Below are 19,661 nucleotides of genomic sequence, written 5' to 3'. Positions count from 1 at the left end.
AGCTCTTTTATCTTCTTGTGCTCTGATACAGGTTGGTCCTGCTTGATCCTGCCTCTAGGGCTTTATCGGGCTCCTTTAGACTGTGTTCTATAGATTCTCCATTACATCTGTCTTGCATCCAGGAGCACCTAGCAAAACACTGTTCAATTTATCTTCTCCATCCAGTCTGCAGCAGCATCGTAAAATACAGAACCACCGCTGTGCCCAGGAACACCACTGGGTGGGAGTCACGGGAAGAGTAAAGAGGCAAGTTAAGATTCAAAAGGAGGCATAAAGGAAAAGCTTGATTTGCTTTTGCATGGGCTAGAAAGAGCAGGAGAGAAGTGGGTCTGCATGGTGACAGCAGCAGGGGTGGCTCACCCTTGTTTTACATAAAGAGATGGATAAGCAACAGAGCACTGGATGGTAATTCTCTCCTGAGGCTTTACCAGCTTTCCAAACTACCTGCTTTGGTCTTGCAGTTAATGGTGCTCTCAGAAGAAGCCTTTGGGCTGGAATTCTTTAGCATTATTGTAGGGCAGTCTGATCCCTAACTTGGCTTATTCTCTGCCTTGGATCTACTGCTGATTTACTAACTTGCACCTGTTTTTGTTTTACTCCCAATAAAAATGGGGATTTCAGGTGGATCTGGATCCAATAGCTGTCTGCAGAAGCTTAAGGAGCTGGGATTTTAGTTCATTGTCTCAGATGCTGTAGGCTGCAAGGACAGGAGAGTGGGGATGTTACATGGAATATTCCTACCACTTGTTTTGCTCTGTACTCTTTCCAAACATTGAATGGGGATTACTTTGAGTCACCTTCCTTTAATGTGCAGTGCATCTGTAGGTGGCAGTGGGAGTTACAAAGATGAGAGCATCGTGTCTCCTTTACTGCCACGTGGAGGCAATGGTTCTGAGTTCAAGGGAAGACTGTCCCCCTACTGAATCTCTCACTGCAGCACCATATGGGTGAGATATACCTTGGGAATGAGGGGTAGAAGGGGGGAAATAAATTTCTGATAAGAAGTTTTAAAGAGCCACTGATAGATATAAAAGAGGAGGGCCATAAATAGAAGAAAAGAGCATAGGCAGAGAAATAAAGACCCTGTTCCCATGCAAACATCCATAGGAACAAAGCAGAAGAGCAGGAAACAATGGTTCTGGGCTGTTCTCCTGGGTTTTATACCCTGGGATTCCTGAGCACCCATAAACACTAATGTGTGAATGAATCCTTTTTCTCCCACTAAGCAGGGGGCATCTCGCTGATGGATAAAATGAGCTTCTAGAGAAAGCAAAGGTGGTGATATGGTGTCACCTCTACAAAAGTGCTTAAAGGCCCAGATTTCAATGGGAGTTAAATGCCTGAGTACCAGTCCCATTTTGAAGCTGGGCCTAAGTGACTAGTGCTTAAGTTGATCTGAGAGACTTAGGTCATGTCTAGATGACAAACTTATCAGGCCTCAAGCCTGCTGTAGTGCTTCAGGCACACAAGGTTCCTGATGGGATGGTATCAAAGAAGGACAAATTAGCATGCCCAGTGGGTTAATTGACATTGTCAGCCAGCAGAGCTAATTAGCCCACTGCAGAATTACATTTACACTGCTTCCAATCAGAACAGTAGCATGCACAGAGTGGGAGTAGCTTGGTGGAGGGTACCAGTCCCAGGAATGGTAAGCTTGTCATCTAGACATGGCCTTGGGCTCCTTAAATCAGTTGGGTGCTTCTGAAACTTTTATATAACTGTGTCAAAGTTTTCAGATATTCACTGTTTTTTGGTTTCCTCAATGAAGGATTGTCCAGCTTGAAACACCAATGCCTCAATGTGCCTAGGTGACCAGTACCCACAGCTCTGTAGTCAAATGGTACTTGAGTGCCCCAAAATGTCAGACAGGGACTGGAATCAAGAGTCCTGTCCTGGTTGCTAATCTCCTATTGTTATCAGTAGATCACACTTCCCTGTAGAAATTCATTACAGGATATAAACTCAAGTTCTTCTAGATTTGAATGTTTATGGAAGTTTTCATGAGGAATCAGCTCATTTTTAGAGTTAATAGCTGAGAAGGCCCCTTATTTATAAAGTTCTTGCCTGAAAAGGCAGCTTTTAGAAGCAGGTGGCAACTAAATTATCCTATCTTCCCATTCAAACCAGCCAGAGTCCAGAAAACAAGCACCTAGCTCTTTCCAGCAAAAAATGATTATAATCCATATTGGAAGAATTTCTCCCCATCTCAGAGCTGGCCATGTCAGCTACGAACAATCAGAAATATGTCACTTTCCTGATGTAGCCCGCATGTGACGGTGCCAGCTAAATGATCTCAAAGTATGAGCCTCAATAGTTTGAGATCCATTAGCCTGAAGCCATAGCAGACTCCTAAACCACCAACCTAATACAGTCAGTTGAGAGTTCAGAAAAATGGAATCCTACACAATAAAATAGTCCCAATTGATGCAATACATGGCGTAGACACATCTGCTGCTTGCTGGCTCCTCTCTGAGAAGGTACAGTTGTGGGGCACTCTCTGCAGGTGTACTCAGATGGACGGTGTATAGACCCATGTAGGCATTCTGGTTAGTTATTACTTATTTATATAATGTCTTTCACGGGCTCAGGCATTTCCTGTGCAGAGAGAAAGATGCAGTCTCAATCACCATGAGCTTCCTGACTAAAATGGACAAAAATACATGATTAGATCCAGCTGTCTTCTGCCTTACTCTGGTGAAGTTTCAGAGTAACTCCACTGCCTTCAGTACATTGTGCCCAGTTGTACAACAGTGAAACTGAAATCAGAGGGCAGCCCTTAAAACAGGGAACAAACATTTCACTGGTGAGTTACCGTAGGAAAATCATAGAATCATAGGAAGGACCAGAAGGGATCTATAAGATCATTGAGTCCTGTCCCCTGCCATGAGCAGGAGGTAATTGGGTTCAAATGAGTTCAGCAAGGTATTTGTCCAGCTTCCCCTTAAAGACCTCCAGAAATGGCAACTGCACTTCCTCTGCTGGAAGTGTGTTCCAGATTCTAGTTACCCATACAGAAAATACGTTTTTCCTTATGTCTAGCTGAAACGTTTCCTTGACTAGTTTGTGTCCAGTTTGTATCTTCTGGTGGGGGGGACTTTTCTGAAAAGTTGTTCACCTAGGTCCTGGTGTTCTCCCTTGATACATTTGTAGACTGCTATCAAGTCGCCTCTCAGCCTTTTTTTGCTCAGGCTGAACAGTCCCAGATCCTGGAATCTTTCCTCATAGGGCCTGTCGCCCAGGCCCTTGGTTATGCGGGTGGCTCTTCTCTGTACCCTTTCAAGCTTGTCCACATCCTTGAATTGTGGTGCCCAGAACTGGATGCAATACTCCAGCTGTGGCCTCGCCAGCAGGAAAGAGAGGGGGAGGAGCACCTCTCTGGATTTGTTGGCGACACATCTGCTGATGTACACAAGTGCTCTATTTGTTCCGTTGGCAACTTCGTCATACTGGTGGCTCATATTCATCTGCTGGTCAATTGCCCTAGGTCCCTTTTGGATGCAGTGCCACCCAGTGGATCACTACCCATTGTATAGCTATGGTGAGGGTTCTTTCTATCCAGATGAAGGACCTGGCATTTGTCCCTGTTGGACCTCGTCTGGTTTTGTTCAGTCTACAGGACCAGCCTGTCAAGGTCTTCCTAAATCCTTGACCTGTCCTCTGATGTGCCCACTTGCCCCCACAGTTTGGTATCATCTGCAAACTTAATCACTGGACTTTTCACTCCTTCATCCAAGTCATTAATAAAGGTATTAAAGGACATGGGCCCAAGCACTGGTCCCTGGGTACACCACCGGAGATGGCCTTCCAGGATGAGGCCACCCCATCAATTAAGACTCATTGAAGATCAGCCACTGAGCCAGTTCCCAACCCACCTCACTGTAGCCTGGTCTAGGCCAGTAATCTCCAACTTAACTAAGAGGATTTAATGGGACAAAATATCAAAGGCCTTGCTGAAATCCAGGTAGACGACGTCCACCTCCTGTCCCATGTCCAGGTGGTTAGTTACCTGGTCATAAAAGGCCACCAGGTTTACTAGGCATGACCTCCCCTCTACAAAGCCATGCTGCTTGCTTCTCAGTACCCCGCCAGATGCGAGCTTGTGGGTGATGTCCTCTGTGACCAGAAGAAGGCTTAACTGAAACCCTGTGGGTCAAACTTTAAGGAGGGCGGGGGGAGAGGGATCTGGTGGTAGGGGTTTACTACAGGCCACCACATCAGGAGGAAGCGCTGGATCTGGAAGTCTCCAGGCAGCTGGGGGAGGCCATGCGTGCAAAGGATGTTGTCGTCATGGGTGATATGAATTACCCTGACATCAACTGGGAGAAGCAGTTGGCCAGGTCTAGCCACTCACAAAGGTTCCTGATGTGCGTACAGGACCTACACCTCGTGCAGGAGGTACTTGTCCCCACTAGGGGAAATGCCATACTGGGTCTGGTGTTAGCCTCCGGGGACGACCTGGTGGGGGAGGTGCTAGTACAAGGGAAGCTAGGGGACAGTGATCATGAAATGATCCAGTTTGCTATTCAGAGAAAGGTGGGGAGGGTAACTAGCACAGAGCAAATGCTTGACTTTAGGAAAGCCAACTTCGATGTGCTCAGGGCAGTAGTCAGGGAGGCACTTGGAGCCCAGGGTGTAGCTAGTATGGGGGTCCAGGAAAGGTGGTCCTTCCTCAAGGAGGCTATCCTTGGGGTACAGCAGGACGCAATTCCTCTGCGCAGGAAGGTGGGAGAAGGGTCCAAGAAACCTTCATGGCTGAGCGCAGATATCCAGGCTGGCCTGAGGGCAAAGAAAAAAGTGTACTGGCAGTGGAAGCAGGGCACAGGGACAAAGGAGGAGTACACCTCCCTGACCCGAGCTTGTAGGGATTTGACTGGAGCTTAAATTAGCTTCTGGGATTAAGGATAACAAAAAGTCCTTCTTCAAGTGTATAGGTAGCAAGAAGAAGTCTCGGGGTAATATTGGATCCCTATGGGGCAGGGCAGAGCAGGGCAGTTGGTGATGGATGCGTTAGAGAAAGCAGAACTCTTTAACAAGTTCTTTGCCTCTGTGTTCCTGTCCGCTGACAATGGGGTGCTCTCAGGTGACAGTGTACAGAGGCCCAGGAAGGATGTGAGTCCCCCGACTGTTAGTTCAAACCTAGTTAAGGATTACCTGGAGGGCTTAAATGTATCTAAGTTGGCAGGCCTGGATGACCTTCATCCGCGGTCATCCTGAGGGAATTGGCTGGTGTCATTGTGGAGCCATTGGCACGGCTATTCGAGGACTCCTGGTGCTTGGGCCAAGTCCCTGAGGACTGGAAAAGGACCACTGTGGTCCCTATTTTCAAGAAGGGGAGGAAGGAAGAGCCTGGCAACTACAGGCCAGTCAGCCTCACTTCTATCCTGGGGAAGGTCTTTGAAAAAATTATCAAGGGCCACATTTGTGAGAGCCCTGCAGGGGAAGTGATTTTGAGGGGTAACCAACACAGGTTTGTGCCAGGCCGATCCTGCCTGACTAATCTGGTCTCTTTCTATGACCAGGTAATAAAGAGCTTAGATGTGGAGGAGGAAGTCGATGTCATCTTCTTGGACTTCCAGAAGGCCTTCGACACAGTGCCCCACCCAATTCTGGTGGGCAAGCTGAGGGACTGTGGCATTGATGAATGCACAGTCACATGGGTGGCAAAGTGGCTCCAGGGGCGCACCCAGCGGGTGGTGGTGGACAGGTCAATGTCGACCTGGGGGAGCGGTGGGCAGCAAAGTCCCCCAGGGCTCGGTCCTAGGGCTGGTGCTGTTCAACATCTTCATTAGCGACCTGGACGAGAGGGTGGAGAGCACCCTGTTCAAGTTCGCTGATGACACCAAGCTGTGGGGTAAAGTGAATACACCAGCAGGCAGGGACCACATCCAGGCAGACCTGGATAGGTTGAAGAAGTGGGTGACCTGAACAGGATGTGGTTCAACAAGGACAAGTGCAGGGTCCTGCACCTGGGGAGAGGGAACCAGCATTATGGTTATAGGTTAGGGGCTCACCCTCTCAGCAGGATGATTGACTCCAGGATGAATATGAGTCGCCAATACAATGAAGCAATAGGCAGAGCCAACCGCACCCTGTTGTTCATCAACAGGGGCATCACTAACAGGTCCAGAGAGGTCTTGCTCCCCCTCTATGCAGTGCTGGTCAGGCCACAGCTGGAGTCCTGTGCCTGGTTCTGGGCACCGCACTTCAAGAGGGACGTGGGGAACCTGGAGAGGGTCCAGAGGAGGCCACTCATATGGTCGGGGGCCTCCATGGCCAGCCCTATGAGAAGAGGCTGAGGGACCTGAATCTCTTCAGTCTCCACAAGAGGAGACTGAGGGGGGATCTTGTGGCTGCCAGGCTTATCAGGGGCCACCAGCAGGGACCCAGGGAAAGTCTGTTCACCAGGGCCCCCCTTGGAGTCACCAGGAGCAATGGCCACAAGCTGAGGGAAGATGGGTTTAGGGTAGATATTAGGAAGAACTACTTCACTGTAAGAGTGGCCAGAGCTTGGAATAGGCTCCCCAGAGAGGTGGTGCTCTCACCTTCCCTGGAAATCTTCAAGAGGAGACTGGACAGGCACCTGGCTGGGGTCTTATGACCCCTGCCACCCCCCAGTGCTCCTTCCTGCCCATGGCAGGGGGTCGGACTCAATGATCTGTCTAGGTCCCTTCCCACTCACTGATTCTATGACAGTTTTTTCAAAGATCTTCCCCAGGACTGAAGTCAGATTGACTGATCTATAGTTGGCAGGGTCATCCCCCTTTCCCTTCTTAAGAATGGGTACCACATTCACCTTCTTCCAGTCATTAGGGACAACTCCTGTGTTCCATAATTCCTCAAACAGCCTTGTCAGAGGCACCACTATGAACTCGGCCAGCTCTTTCAGCACTCTCGGGTGAACGTTGTCTGGACCAGCCGACTTGAAAATGTCCAATTGATCTAAGAGTATCTTCACCTTTTCCGGACTGATTTTATGAGGACCACTGTCATTGCTGCATTTTCTGAACCCTTGGTCTGGTGACCAGTTCTTTCCTGGTTTCAGGAATAGTGATGCAAAGTAATTGTTGAGGAGCTCTGCCTTTTCACAGGGCTCAGCTGTAGGCTTCCCTTCTGTGTTCAGTAGGGGTGCCACAGTGGAGCTTGAATTTTTCTTGCTCCCTATGTACCTATAGAAGGATTTGTTGTTATCTTTAATTTCAGTCTCCGGCTTGACTTCCATGGATGCCTTGGCTTTCCTTGTCTTGTGTCTGTAGATCCTGGCTACACGAGTGTACTCTTCTCCGGATCCCAACCATTTTTCCATTGGATGTATGCTTCTTTTTTCTTTTTGAGAATTTCCTTTATGTTTCTGTTGAGGCAGGGGGGTCTCTTGGCCCCTCTCCCTCTTTTTGATTGTGTGGGGATAGCCTGTTTTTGAGCTATAAGAATAGCCTCCTTGAGGAAGCGCCATCCTTCTTGAGCTCCCAAGTCATCCTGCCTGACGCTGGTTGCAAAGGGCCTTTCCAACTAGACTCCTGGGTTAACCAACGTTCTCCCATCTGAAGTCTAGGACTTTGTTCTGCTGATAGAGTTCCCAGCCTTTCGGTGGATGGTGAAACTGATCGGATTGTGATCGCTGTCACCCAAAGTACCTCCAATCTCCAGGTCACCTATTACATCTTCTCCTTTGGTCAGCACCAAGTCCAGAGTGGCTTTACTCCTAGTCAGCCCCTCCATAGGCTGTATCAAGAACAGGTCATCTATAGTCTCCAGGAAGTTGGTTGATCTGCTGAAGCAGGCTGAATGATCTTCCCAACAGATGTTGGGGTAGTTGAAGTGGAAAGGTGGACTTTGGAAATCATCTGTCTAGCATGCAGTGAAGGAGGGATTTCCAGGTACAAGAGAGCACGGGGATAGGTGTCAGGGCTGGCTGGAGCAGAGCAGAGAGCAGGAAGGGGAAGATGTAAACCACCATTCAAAGAAACCCAAGACTTTCTGTCATGAGCCTCATTTGGCAACTTGTCTTTCATTCAGCATATGTCACCATAGTGGGATGAAAGTCATTTACAGGATTTTTATTTAAAAAGCCCATGCTCAAGGGGGCACAAGCTGGCACTTTCTACAATGAAGGTTTGCGTTGACATTATAGGCCTCAGTCCTGCAGCAGTCTTAGCAGGGAGTGCTATGCCACTGCCCTCGAGGAACACACAGAGCTGGGCTAAGCCTCGCTGTTGTTGGATACAGAGGTTGGATGCCATGCCTGGATAGGAGAGTGCTTGGCAGCTGTGGAGGATTTGAAGCAAGGACAGGAGGTTTACCATTGTATAGTTGGTCTGAGGTCCTACTGTGTAGATGGCCTCACATCTCAAGTTAGGTAATTTTGCTGGAGACCACAGAGAAGAGTAGCTTGCCTTATATCAGAGAGAGAGTATATAATAGTATACACTGATAGTTTGGGGTGGCTTCTTAATGAAGATCTGAATTACCTGGAAAAAATATATATACTGTGTGTGTGTGTATGTGTGTGTGTGTATGTATATATATATATATATGTATATGTATGTATATGTATATATATGTATATGTTTCCAGGTAATTCAGATCTTCATTAAGAAGCCACCCTGAACTAGCAATAGCAATCACACCTCTACCACTTAGTCCAAAGGGGAAAGCAGTGATAATACTTTGCACTTCTACAGCAATTTCATGTAAGTCCATTAAGTAGAGGCTGGGGCTGCTAAATGAAGATATATGGGCTGCAGATCTACAATTAGCCTTTAGCACCATTGTCAGCCTTTCCATGCTGTTATTACAGGGCACCATAGAATGCCTGTTACTACAGTGTCTCTTCTGCTGCAGTGTGCTGCTCTGTTGTTAGCAAGATCCTTTTACCAGTTCTCAGGTGCCCACATGCACAGAGTGTAGCTTGAATGTAGATCTGAATTTTCAATGTAAATCAGACTTAGCAGTATTGCTGGATATTGAACCTAGGAGTTTTGATGTCCTAGCTCCTGTTCTAACCACTGAACAATATGCTTATTATAAATCCTCCTATAGCTTCTTACAGAAAGAACTGAAGGTGGAAAAGAATTCCACATGATTCAGTGGAGGAAAATACCCACTTTGTATAATTTTTTCCCCCACCAAGCCCATATATTGTTGATATCTGGAGCGATACAGATTGCATATAATTTCCAGAGGTTGAAATAAGCTTTAAAAACAAGAAGTCAGAGCTGCCATAGGCAGCTGCTTATGGTCCTCAGTGGATTAAGAATAATGGAGAAGGTTTCATGACCTGGGAAAAGGAGGTGATTCCTGCTTTGAGTTTTATTCCACTTTCAGGAAAGAAACTTTGGAGCGTAATGACTCCCACTCTGGGTTTGTAGTGCTGCGAGATTTGCAGACTTTCTCCCTGCACTATTCAGATGGACTTGGGCACTGGAAACAAATGACCTGCTGAGCCTCTCAAACCCAAACAGAGATTTATGATTGGGCTGAAGGTTTGCCTGTTCTACTGAGATTTCCCCCTTCTCCCACCTACCAATTTACTTGAGTTTCTCTGCACATTGGCAGAACAGCTCTGAACAAGTAGAGAACTGCTGCTTGCTCTCTTTACCATAGCATTGATTGCCTGTGTCAATGCAAGTTGTGGCCAGAAGGCAGCACAGCTGCATCCTCAGGACAGTAGAGCCTGTACCAGCCCACTGCTTCCCACAGCACTGGAAGAGAGCTAATCCAGTATAGAGCTGAGCTGGCTCTAAGCCATAGGTGTTTGTGTCATATGACCAGCCCAGACACCATCCTGGGTTATTCCACATACAGCTGAATGGGGACCTTGGAGGTATGGCTTGTTGGAAGCCGGCATAAAGCCTCATGGTCAGGAGCAGGAGGTAGAATAGAAGTCCTGGTACTGCTACTGGGTGTTAGGAAGCATCTCACCTGTGACAAGATAATACAGTCCAGCTTTTCAAAGGTGTGTTGCAGGGGTGGGAACGATAGTGTCCTTGATTTTGCATCCCTCATTTGTTGAGTGTCCAGTTCAGAAGATGGGAAAAGCAGGTTCAAGGAGAGTCAAGCACTCATGTCTCTAATGGAAATTAGCAGGAAGACTCTCTCTTGGGTATTCAGATAGGAAGTTCCTTGAGGTGGGGCTTGTTGCTTACTATATGTGTGTGTAATATGCCCAGCACAATGGGGCTCTGATTGGAAGCTTAATTTAAGCCCTAAAATAACTGTGTGTGAATAGCATGTCTGAAAATCAGGCCCAGCATACCTCAAGTTGGGCACGCAGTTTTGAGGAAGCTGGCTCCAACACTTTCCCTTTTTTACATGGATTTGGAGGATAAAATCTGGCTTGTTTCATATTAGTAAAGCTGCTGGTTTCCCCTCAATCAACAGTGTCCTAGCTTTGCTAAAGGGGCTTGAAATATTTTACCACCTGATAATGTCATGCTCACCATTCTCAACCTCTGTATCGCCTTGGAGGTCAATGATTCCCATGTAACAACAGGCTCAGATGAGAATATGTTCAATAGCTGACATTTACCACCATTGTATTTTACTGTGGCACAATGAACACAGGGCAGAAAATGGTAAACCAAGCATCCAAAGGCTAAACTATTGACCAACACACATGTATTCTACTCACAAGCCTCTTCTCTTGTCACAGATAGCTTGTCATGGTCAGAGTAGTTCAATGCACCAGAGAATTTGTGAATGCATTGACGGTGCCCAAGGACTCAGGAACCAGATGCCCTCTGGGACTGATGCCTTTGTCTCTGCTGACACTTGATTGATAAAGGTCCTTAATGGGTAGTTGTCCTTCCTGAGATGGAGCAGGGATCCACCACCCCTGCTTACAAATCAACATCCTTGCACTGCAGAGAAATGACCTCTGTGTTCTAAGAGTTTGGCCAATGATTGACCAGACAAGGGCAAACCTTCTTTCCTCACTTTACACTCCCCTCTGCTGCTAGGCACTCCCATTTCAATGCACATCATGTCATCCAGGAAGATGCTCTGATGTGTGTCCAAGTGCACTGAGCCTCAAACCCCCCTCTCCCAGAGGCTTGGGCTGAAAAACAAGTTCCCTAATGCATTAATAATGCAGCATCTATCAGTGGAGGAGAGGAATGTGGTTACCCCTCTTGGTTAAATCCTCTCCTCGAAGAGGGGAAACCAAAGACTGCATGGACTGTATGAGGAAAGAACAGTAGGAACTGGCTACATAAATTGAAAATTATCCAGATCACTGCTCAGTGTATTTCCTTTTCCCTCTGTTTAAATATACTTCATAGTCTGGGAATATGATTCGTGAGAGGGTTTTTTGTTTATGTTTTTTGTTTTGAGTAAGTATATTGCAGATGATAATAGAGAGAGTGCAGTGCACTGGCTGCTTTGCACTCCCAACCCAGGAGAACCTGCACAGTTGACCTCCTACATGCACTGCTCAGCCATGGGCAGATCTAGAATTTTGAAACGGGGTCCCGGGGGTGAGGTCTATTATCACATATAAAACAACACATGTTTTTCTCCAGTTAAAAAGAAACAATAAGCTTTACTAATATGTTAGAGGCTCAGAGATGTATTCTTCAATTTAAGATTGTAGCAAAAACAAATCTAACTTCATTGGAATGAATTAAAAAATGTTCAGGGCTGTGAAATAAGAGTTTCCTTACCAGGAGCAGCTCACAGACAACAGAAGTGCAGAACAGGTGGAACATCAAGACCATTGAAAAGAAGAGATGTCTGTTAACACCTGTGAAATGACAAGTTTCAAAGGGATCAGGCAGATGACAATGAGCCATGAAGTCAAGTGACTCCTTCAGTACTGCCTGACTAGAAATGCTGCTGCCACTGCCAGGCAGCTGGTTTTAAACTTTGGATAGACCAGGAATCAAAGTGGAGTGCAAGTGCACCAGTGCATCCCCCGTGGATCCACCTCTGGGTTTCTAGGGCTGTGTGGACCCTAAATGATTATCACACTGGACTAGACACCTTAACACCATTTTTGGAGAGGAAGCTTGAGCTCTATCTTGAGTTTTGAGATTGCCACAGGGGGGTGGCATTGCTGTGCTTCTGCCTCCACTTGACCAACTATAGTCCTAGCTAGGTGGACTTTGGTTCCAATCCCACCTGATTTAACCAGTGAAAATAAACCTGAGGATCTCTCTTTAATCCTTAACAGACGCTTATATTGTGGACCTGCTCCCCATCCGCTGGTAGCATTAGGGTCAGGGAAGTTTAGGGTTCTGCCAGTCAGGACTGAGGGCTATTGGCAGAGCTGTGGGGAGAGTCCAAGTCTGGGTAGCAGGGGGAGGGGGCTACCAGCCAGGGTGGAGATGTATCAGCAGAGCATTATTATAGCTCATGCCATGTATGCTTCTCCTCATATAAACTATTAACTGATGCACAAATTCAATGAGAAGACAGCTAGGCTAAAAATCCTACTTCATCAGGAAAAGAGATTTGCACTCATTTTATTGCCTGAAGCCTGCACCTTCTCTGGTCTGCCCACCTGGAATCATAGAATCATAGAAGTCCGGTTGGAAGGGACCTTGTAGCTCTTCAAGTCTGACCCCCTGCCTGGGCAGGAGAGAAAAATTAGGCTCAAATGATTCCAGCCAGATAGGCATCAAGCCTCCTCTTAAAGACCCCCAGGGTAGGAGCCAATACCACTTCCCTTGGAAGTTGGTTCCAGATCCTAGCTGCCCTGACAGTGAAGTAGCGCGTCCTGATGGCTAGTCTAAACTTCCTCGCCAACAACTTCTGGTCGTTATTCCTTGTTATGCCAGGAGGTGCTAGGGGAAACAAGGCTTCTCCCAAACCCTTCTGGTCCCCCCTAGTGAGTTTATAGACGGTCACCAGGTCCCCCTTCAGCCTTCTCTTGTGAAGGATGAACAGGTTCAGGTCCTGCGGTCTCTCATTGTAGGGTCTGCCCTGTTGTCTCCGGATCATGCGGGTGGCCCTCCTCTGGACCCTCTCCATGTTGTCCACATCCCTCCTGAAGTGGGGTGCACAGAACTGGATGCAGTACCCCAGCTGTGGCCTGACCAGTGTCGCGTAGAGGGGGAGGAACACCTCCTTGGACCTGCTCGAGATGCATCTGTGGATGCACGACAAGGTCCGGTTAGCCCTGCTAACCGTGACCTCGCATTGTCGGCCCACGTTCATCTTGGAGCCGGTAATGACTCCAAGATCCCTTTCTGCCTCCGTGCTCTCAAGAAGGGAGTTTCCCATCTTATAAGTGTGCTGCTGGTTACTACTGCCCAAGTGCAGCACGCTGCACTTGTCAGTATTGAAACACATCCTGTTTTTGTTAGCCCACCCCTGCAACCTATCCAGGTCTTGCTGTAGTCTTTCCCTCCCTACTAGCATGCTCACTTCACTCCAAATTTTGGTATCATCAGCAAATTTAAACAGGTTGCTTTTCACCCCGTCATCCAAATCCCTGATAAAGAAATTGAACAGTACGGGCCCCAGGACCGAGCCCTGGGGGACTTCGCTGCCCACTTCCCCCCCAGGTTGAATATGACCCATCCGCCACCACCTTTTGAGTACGACCCTTCAGCCAATCTGCAATCCATCTGACTGTGTAGGGATCAATGCCACAGTCACCTAGTTTTTTAATGAGGATGGGGTGGGAGACGGTGTCAAAGGCCTTGCTGAAGTCCAGAAAGACTATGTCCATGGCAACACCTGCATCCAATGCTTTTGTGACCTGATCATAAAAGGCAATCAGGTTGGTCTGACATGACCTGTCCCTAATGAAACTGTGCTGGTTGCACTTGAGCATCATCCCTGAAGCCGGCCCATCGCAGATGTGCTCCTTGATGATCTTCTCGAAGAGTTTCCCTAGGATCGAAGTAAGACTGACGGGCCTTTAGTTGCCCGGGTCCTCCCGCCTCCCTTTTTTAAAGATGGAGACCATGTTGGCTATCTTCCAATCATCTGGCACCTGGCCCAAGCACCACGAGCATTCGTAAAGCTGTGCCAAGGGCCCTGAAATAACCCCTGCTAGCTCCCTCAGCACCCTGGGGTGGAGAGCATCTGGACTCGCTGATTTGAACGCGTCCAGCCCCTCCAGAAGCTCTCTAACTTGAGCAGCCTCTTTCTGTTAAATAAATGCAGCAGTTGCAACCTTGTCCATCCCTGGAATGGCAGGTGCTGTCTCTTTGCACGGTGTTAGTAACTTGCTTGGACATGCACAATTAAAATATATAAGATAATGCACAGAGTCCCAAGCTATCAATCAGCTGAGGAGATAGGGATGATGAACTGAGAGACTGGAGCATATTTATATCCAACTCCCCCGACCTGACACAGAGGCAAACACATCCATTTGTTCCTTTTAAATATAGAGAAACATTACGCTGCCAGGAAAACCTCTTGCCGGCTTTGAAGTTTCTGGATTGTCAGATGTGCGTGGTACATGAGAGAGCATTTCAACTCTGAGGTCCTGAGTGTTACTAAACTCCAGTAGATGTTTGGGGGCTGCACCTGCCCTCCAGTAGGTGGATTTTGCATGTAGCAACTTGATTGCACCAGGAAGCGGGAGGGGCTCCCCTGATTCTGTGAACTTCTGTACAAAATACCAGCTGTACAGAGTCAATGCAGGCTGCAATGTTAATCAGCCTAGTATCCATTTAATGACCTTGTGTTGGTTTTAAGATATTGAGCTTAGTCTGCTCTTTCTGTAAACTTGGATTTTGTTAAAAACCCAACATAGGAAATGCACAACAATGAAAATGCTCCTATTTGAGAGCATGTGAAAAATTAAAAACGGAAATGTTTGGGGGCGGCTAAACAACTCAGTAGGGCTTTGTCCCTGTGATGTCTGGAATAAAGTCAGTCTTTGCTAGTAATGACTTTGAATTACTAAGGAACTGTCTGCCTGAAAGTAGGATGAATAACCTCATCTAAAGCTGTGTGTAGACGGTTTTTATCTTGAAAGATCCCCCTCCCCCCCCCCAGCAGATGATACACTTCACACACAATTAGTGTGTGCGCTCACGCACTTGGTGAGCAGGTCTATTTTATTTTTCTGTTTTTCCTGGATTTTTCTCCTCTCTTCCATAAAGCTGCTGAGGAGGGAATGACTTTGAGATGGGGATATGTATGGCCAATCCAGTGTTTGTTTTGTGATTGAAATTTCTGAAATAAGCAGCCAGAGGAGAAGAGGGGCACTTATAATTGAGCAGTCTAAAAATACAGTATTGCTTGTGGGCTACATCTGGTCACAGGGTTAAGACTCATAGACGCTAGGGTTGGAAGAGACATCAACAGATCATTGAGTCCGACCCCCTGCCTGGGCAGAAAAGAGCGCTGGGGTCAGACTTGGGGACTGGTGAATTCATGCTCTGGCTGCAGCCTTGGGCAACTGCCTACTTAACTGCCCTCTGTCCCAATAGTTCCCCATTAGTCGAACTATCTTACCACAGTTTTGTGACAATGAGTTACTATCTGATCAATAATGCAGGATAGAATGACTGGGCTGAGAAACCTCTTCATCTCGTCTGGAGTCTCATACCATATCCAGAACCCGGTACCTTTGAAAGTTGGGATGAATCTGAGAAACAACATTTTTGCATTGGCTGTTTAAGATGTAGCAAGGCTCCTTGGGACAACCACAAGCAAAGAGAGTTGATTTTTAAGAGGGAAAAGGACCGTGGGTGTGGGTGTATGTGTGTCTTGGGGGTGGGGGGGGCAGGAGGTGATTTCAGGATGTTTGTGTGTATGAAGTGGCTAAAAATCTCTCAGATGCTGCTAGCCTTTATAGAGGCCAAAGTGAGTAGGTCTGAAAAAGGCTGGCCTGACCTGGCTAAGGAGCATTTACATGAAGGAAAAATATAACACATGGGAAGAAAGCATTTCAAAAGCTGCTGTGTGTAAGGAGGGGCTCATCCTTCAAGTTCCTTTCCCAGTACACATACACTTGGTGTCATTTGCATAGGAAGCACGTACCCTGGATTTATGTACATCCACTTGCTTAAGAGCAGGATCCCACCGTGGCAGTACGCTACGTCTGCAAGGAAATCACAGCTGTGGAGCTTATAATATTCAGCTGGTTCCCATAACCCCCGCCCATCTGAGGTTTAATATTAGAACTATTTTTCACATTGAAACCGAAATAGTACAAAATATGGGCCTGCTGTAATTGTTGTTAGATTATGTGTCACCATGATAAGATGTAACAAATATTTTCCTACCCAGCAGGGCCCGTTTCCCTGCGTGTAATGGATGGAGAAACTTCTCATAGTCTGCAGGCAATCGGTCGTAAAAACTTCGCTCTGAAGATTAATGCAATAAGCGTAGCGCTGCTGCAAAGTGGAAAGAGCAGAATTAAAATAATTTTTTGCTTTTCTACATTTAATAATAAAACTAGGCCTGCAGGGCTGGAAATAGTCTTTACTACCACAGCTTTCCCTCCTCACACAAAACATGAGTGTTTTGATTCTTGATGGAAAAAAAATAAATGGACCCCTTAGTAAAAGCACTAGTATGTGGTGCAGTCATTCTTCCAACAGAACTATTTTTATCAGAAATATGAAGCCTATTTTCATGGGCAGAGCTTTGACACCAATAAGTCTGCTGGACGTCACTTAATAGGCCAGATAAACATCCTCTTACCATTTAGTGTGCAAGGATTTTCCCTTTATATCATTGGTTTATGTCTTTCCCAGACATTTTATGGCATATGGAGATTGTTTTCCAGACCTGGTGCATAGTAAGAGCAAAGAGATGGGTTTACTTGATGTCGTACAGATGTTTAATCTCATTATCCGCTGCAGAATTTATCCAGGTTTTTTTTGTTATAGAGGTGCTTGACTGGCTGTGTAGTGGTTGGTAATAAGAGGCTGGCTGGAAAGATTCTGCAGGCGATTCCATAACTGGCCATTACAGGGATTCTTGCAACTTACCGAGAGACATTGGGACCAGCCATTGTCAGAGGCAGGACACTGGACTACTAGATCCCTTGTCCAGGATCATGATGATGGTTGTATACGATATGAGTCCAAATTTTCTTGAATTCTGGGAAAACGTTAATTCTAGGGAGATTTCTGGTGCTTCCCTCCGACGTATATTTAAGGGCACTTTAAATTCCTGTCTTCCTGCAAAAGCTCCCCTCTGCCAGTTCTGCCCCCCAGGATCCAAATATAGAACCTCATTCCTCTGCTGCTCCAGCAACCATGGGTGCCAAGAGAAATCCCTTTTTCCTCAGGTTTTTGCCTGACTTTCAAGGGCTGGTGAGCTATTCAGTTCAGGTGTGGGGGAGGTTTGTTGTTGTACAAGTTGTGGAAAATATTTCTTTCCATTACATTTTGAATATGAATAAAGAGGGTTTTATAGAGTAAAAATATCAAGTTTGCAAGAAGAGAAATGAATTCCTGTCCTCTCCTTCTTGAAGTCTAAAAAGGAAACAGGTACTAGAATATTTCAGTTTTCTGTCACACCTCAACCTCCAACACACTTGCAGGCTCCTATTACTTTGAGTGGACCCCACAGTTTACCAGAAAGCCCCCTATCATCAAACTCAGACCTGAATTTTGAACCACCTGGACCTGCAGAATGATTTGGGGCTGCTCCACTGTAAACTAATCTGTTTAAACAAGGAAAGCTCAGATAATCCCAAATACTTCAGGCAACACATGACCTCTTCATTTCTACAGAACCACCGTATTTTCCACTGCCATAAGAAGGAAACTTTCAAATTGGGGCAAACCGGGTGAGTTCATCTGTGAATGGAAGGCAGTCTGGTTTGTCAGGACTCTCCAGTGATCCCTGTTATAAGCAGTCTGGAGTGGAACTAGTCCAAACCCACCTGCAAGTGCTTGTTCTTGGCTTGTTCTACATTTGTGGAGATTGCTATGATAGTGAAAGTCAACGGGTCTCCTCAGATTCAAAAGCAAGGCTGCTGTGTCACCTGAAAATGTTTCCATCACCCTTCAGTGCACACCCTGGCCCCTACTATTAGATGATGTAGATGTGTAGAAATAAATCAAAGTAGATTTTATAAAGCACAGAAGCTAGTTAGGGGTTCCTGACAAAGCTTTACATTTTATTGAAAAAGATGAGACAGGTCTCTTACATGACTGAGCTGGTAGTAGCATATGACTGAAACATGATTATTTGTCCTATGATAGTGCTTGAGGGCCTCTGATGCAAATCTTAATTTGGCACTTTCTGCAGTTGAGTATTTCCCACATGGGCAACAAGGTATTCAGTTGAAACCATTCAGCCTCTTTTCATCCTAAGCCACTTGTCTTTGGTACGCTCTGTCCTCTCGTGGTAGCAGGTTATCACCACTGAACTCAGGAGTCCTGGTCTTTTGCTTAGAGACCTTAAGAGATGAGGAATGGCTACTGCTTTCTTTCACTAAAAGCACTATGTTTCAGGGATAAGACAAGGCATTAGACCCTCCTGCTTTCTCAGTGGCAAGATCATAGCCATGGAATTTCTTGGCAGACAAGACGCAGCCACTTGCTTAGTTCTGTGTAAGACTCTGAAGCAGTGTTGCACTCTTGCATTGCTAAATGCACCTACATCCATGCACAGAAACAAACGGAGCAACTGCAGTTTGCCAGAACAAAATTAAGGCAGCATGCAACTTGATAACAACAATTGAAGATTGTTAGTGTGAGGAATAGCTTAACGCTCTTTGGGAACTGGCGTTGTACATTACCCTACTGTCAATTATGGATAATGCTCTCCTCTTGGTGAGCCATCTAGAGCAGTGGTCTCCAAAGTGGGGTGCGCAAGACGATCCACTGGGATGCGGGAAGAAAATATTAGAAATTCTATTTATATAAAATATACATATATTGGGGGTGCATGCTCAAAAATTTTTATTGCTAGGGGTGCGCGATCAAAAAAGTTTGGAGACCACTGATCTAGAATCTACAGAACCCGTGAATCACATAGCAAATTTGAACTGGAAATACCTGCTGCTCTGATTTCTTCAGACTCTCATAAAGTTAAAGACTAATAAAGGTTTTTTCTTTTTTTAACCTATAATGTTTGCCAAAACCAGAAAGAATCCTGGTAGCATTCCACTTGCACTAGTGATTCTCAACCTGTGGGCCCTGAGATGCTTTCAAGGGTGTCACAGGATGCCATGCAATGTTAGCACGGCTAACATGATTCACAAGATAAACCCAGAGATTTGAAACAGGAATTCAGAGTGTTAAAAACATTCTGCCCTCTTGTAGTCTGAGTTCTTTGCAACAGATGAGTTGCTATATTATTTTTCTGCAGTCATAGTCACATTGGAGGCTACTCATTGCCTTGATTTTTAATGCATTTGTCCTCTCATCCTTGTCAAGTATTGAAACCCTGTCATCTGCACTTTATGGAGAGGGAAACTGAGACACACAGACGCAGCAACTTGCCCAAGTTCATCCTGGAAATCTGGGGGAAAAGTAGGAAATTAAACTAATTAAACCTAATATTATGTAATCAATTACTGCTAGAAATAATTATCTAGTCACACTTATATTCCTGGGAGAAGACACAGATACCTAGAGAAATATTAGCAAGGCATACCAAGAAAATAGAACCCAGTTAACCCAAAGAAAAAGTGGGCTTTATTCAGATCGCTTAAAAAGAACTGAGTAATGGGCACTACTAACTGAAAGAAGCAATTGGAAAAAAAAATACATATCTTTGTTAAAGATTTAATACTC

Source organism: Crocodylus siamensis, chromosome 11 (genome assembly GCF_052110815.1).
Source record: "Crocodylus siamensis isolate JL-2025a chromosome 11, ASM5211081v1, whole genome shotgun sequence".
NCBI lineage: Eukaryota > Metazoa > Chordata > Crocodylia > Crocodylidae > Crocodylus > Crocodylus siamensis.
The sequence above is the reverse complement of the archived record's forward strand: the minus strand, read 5'-3'. Positions refer to the sequence as shown.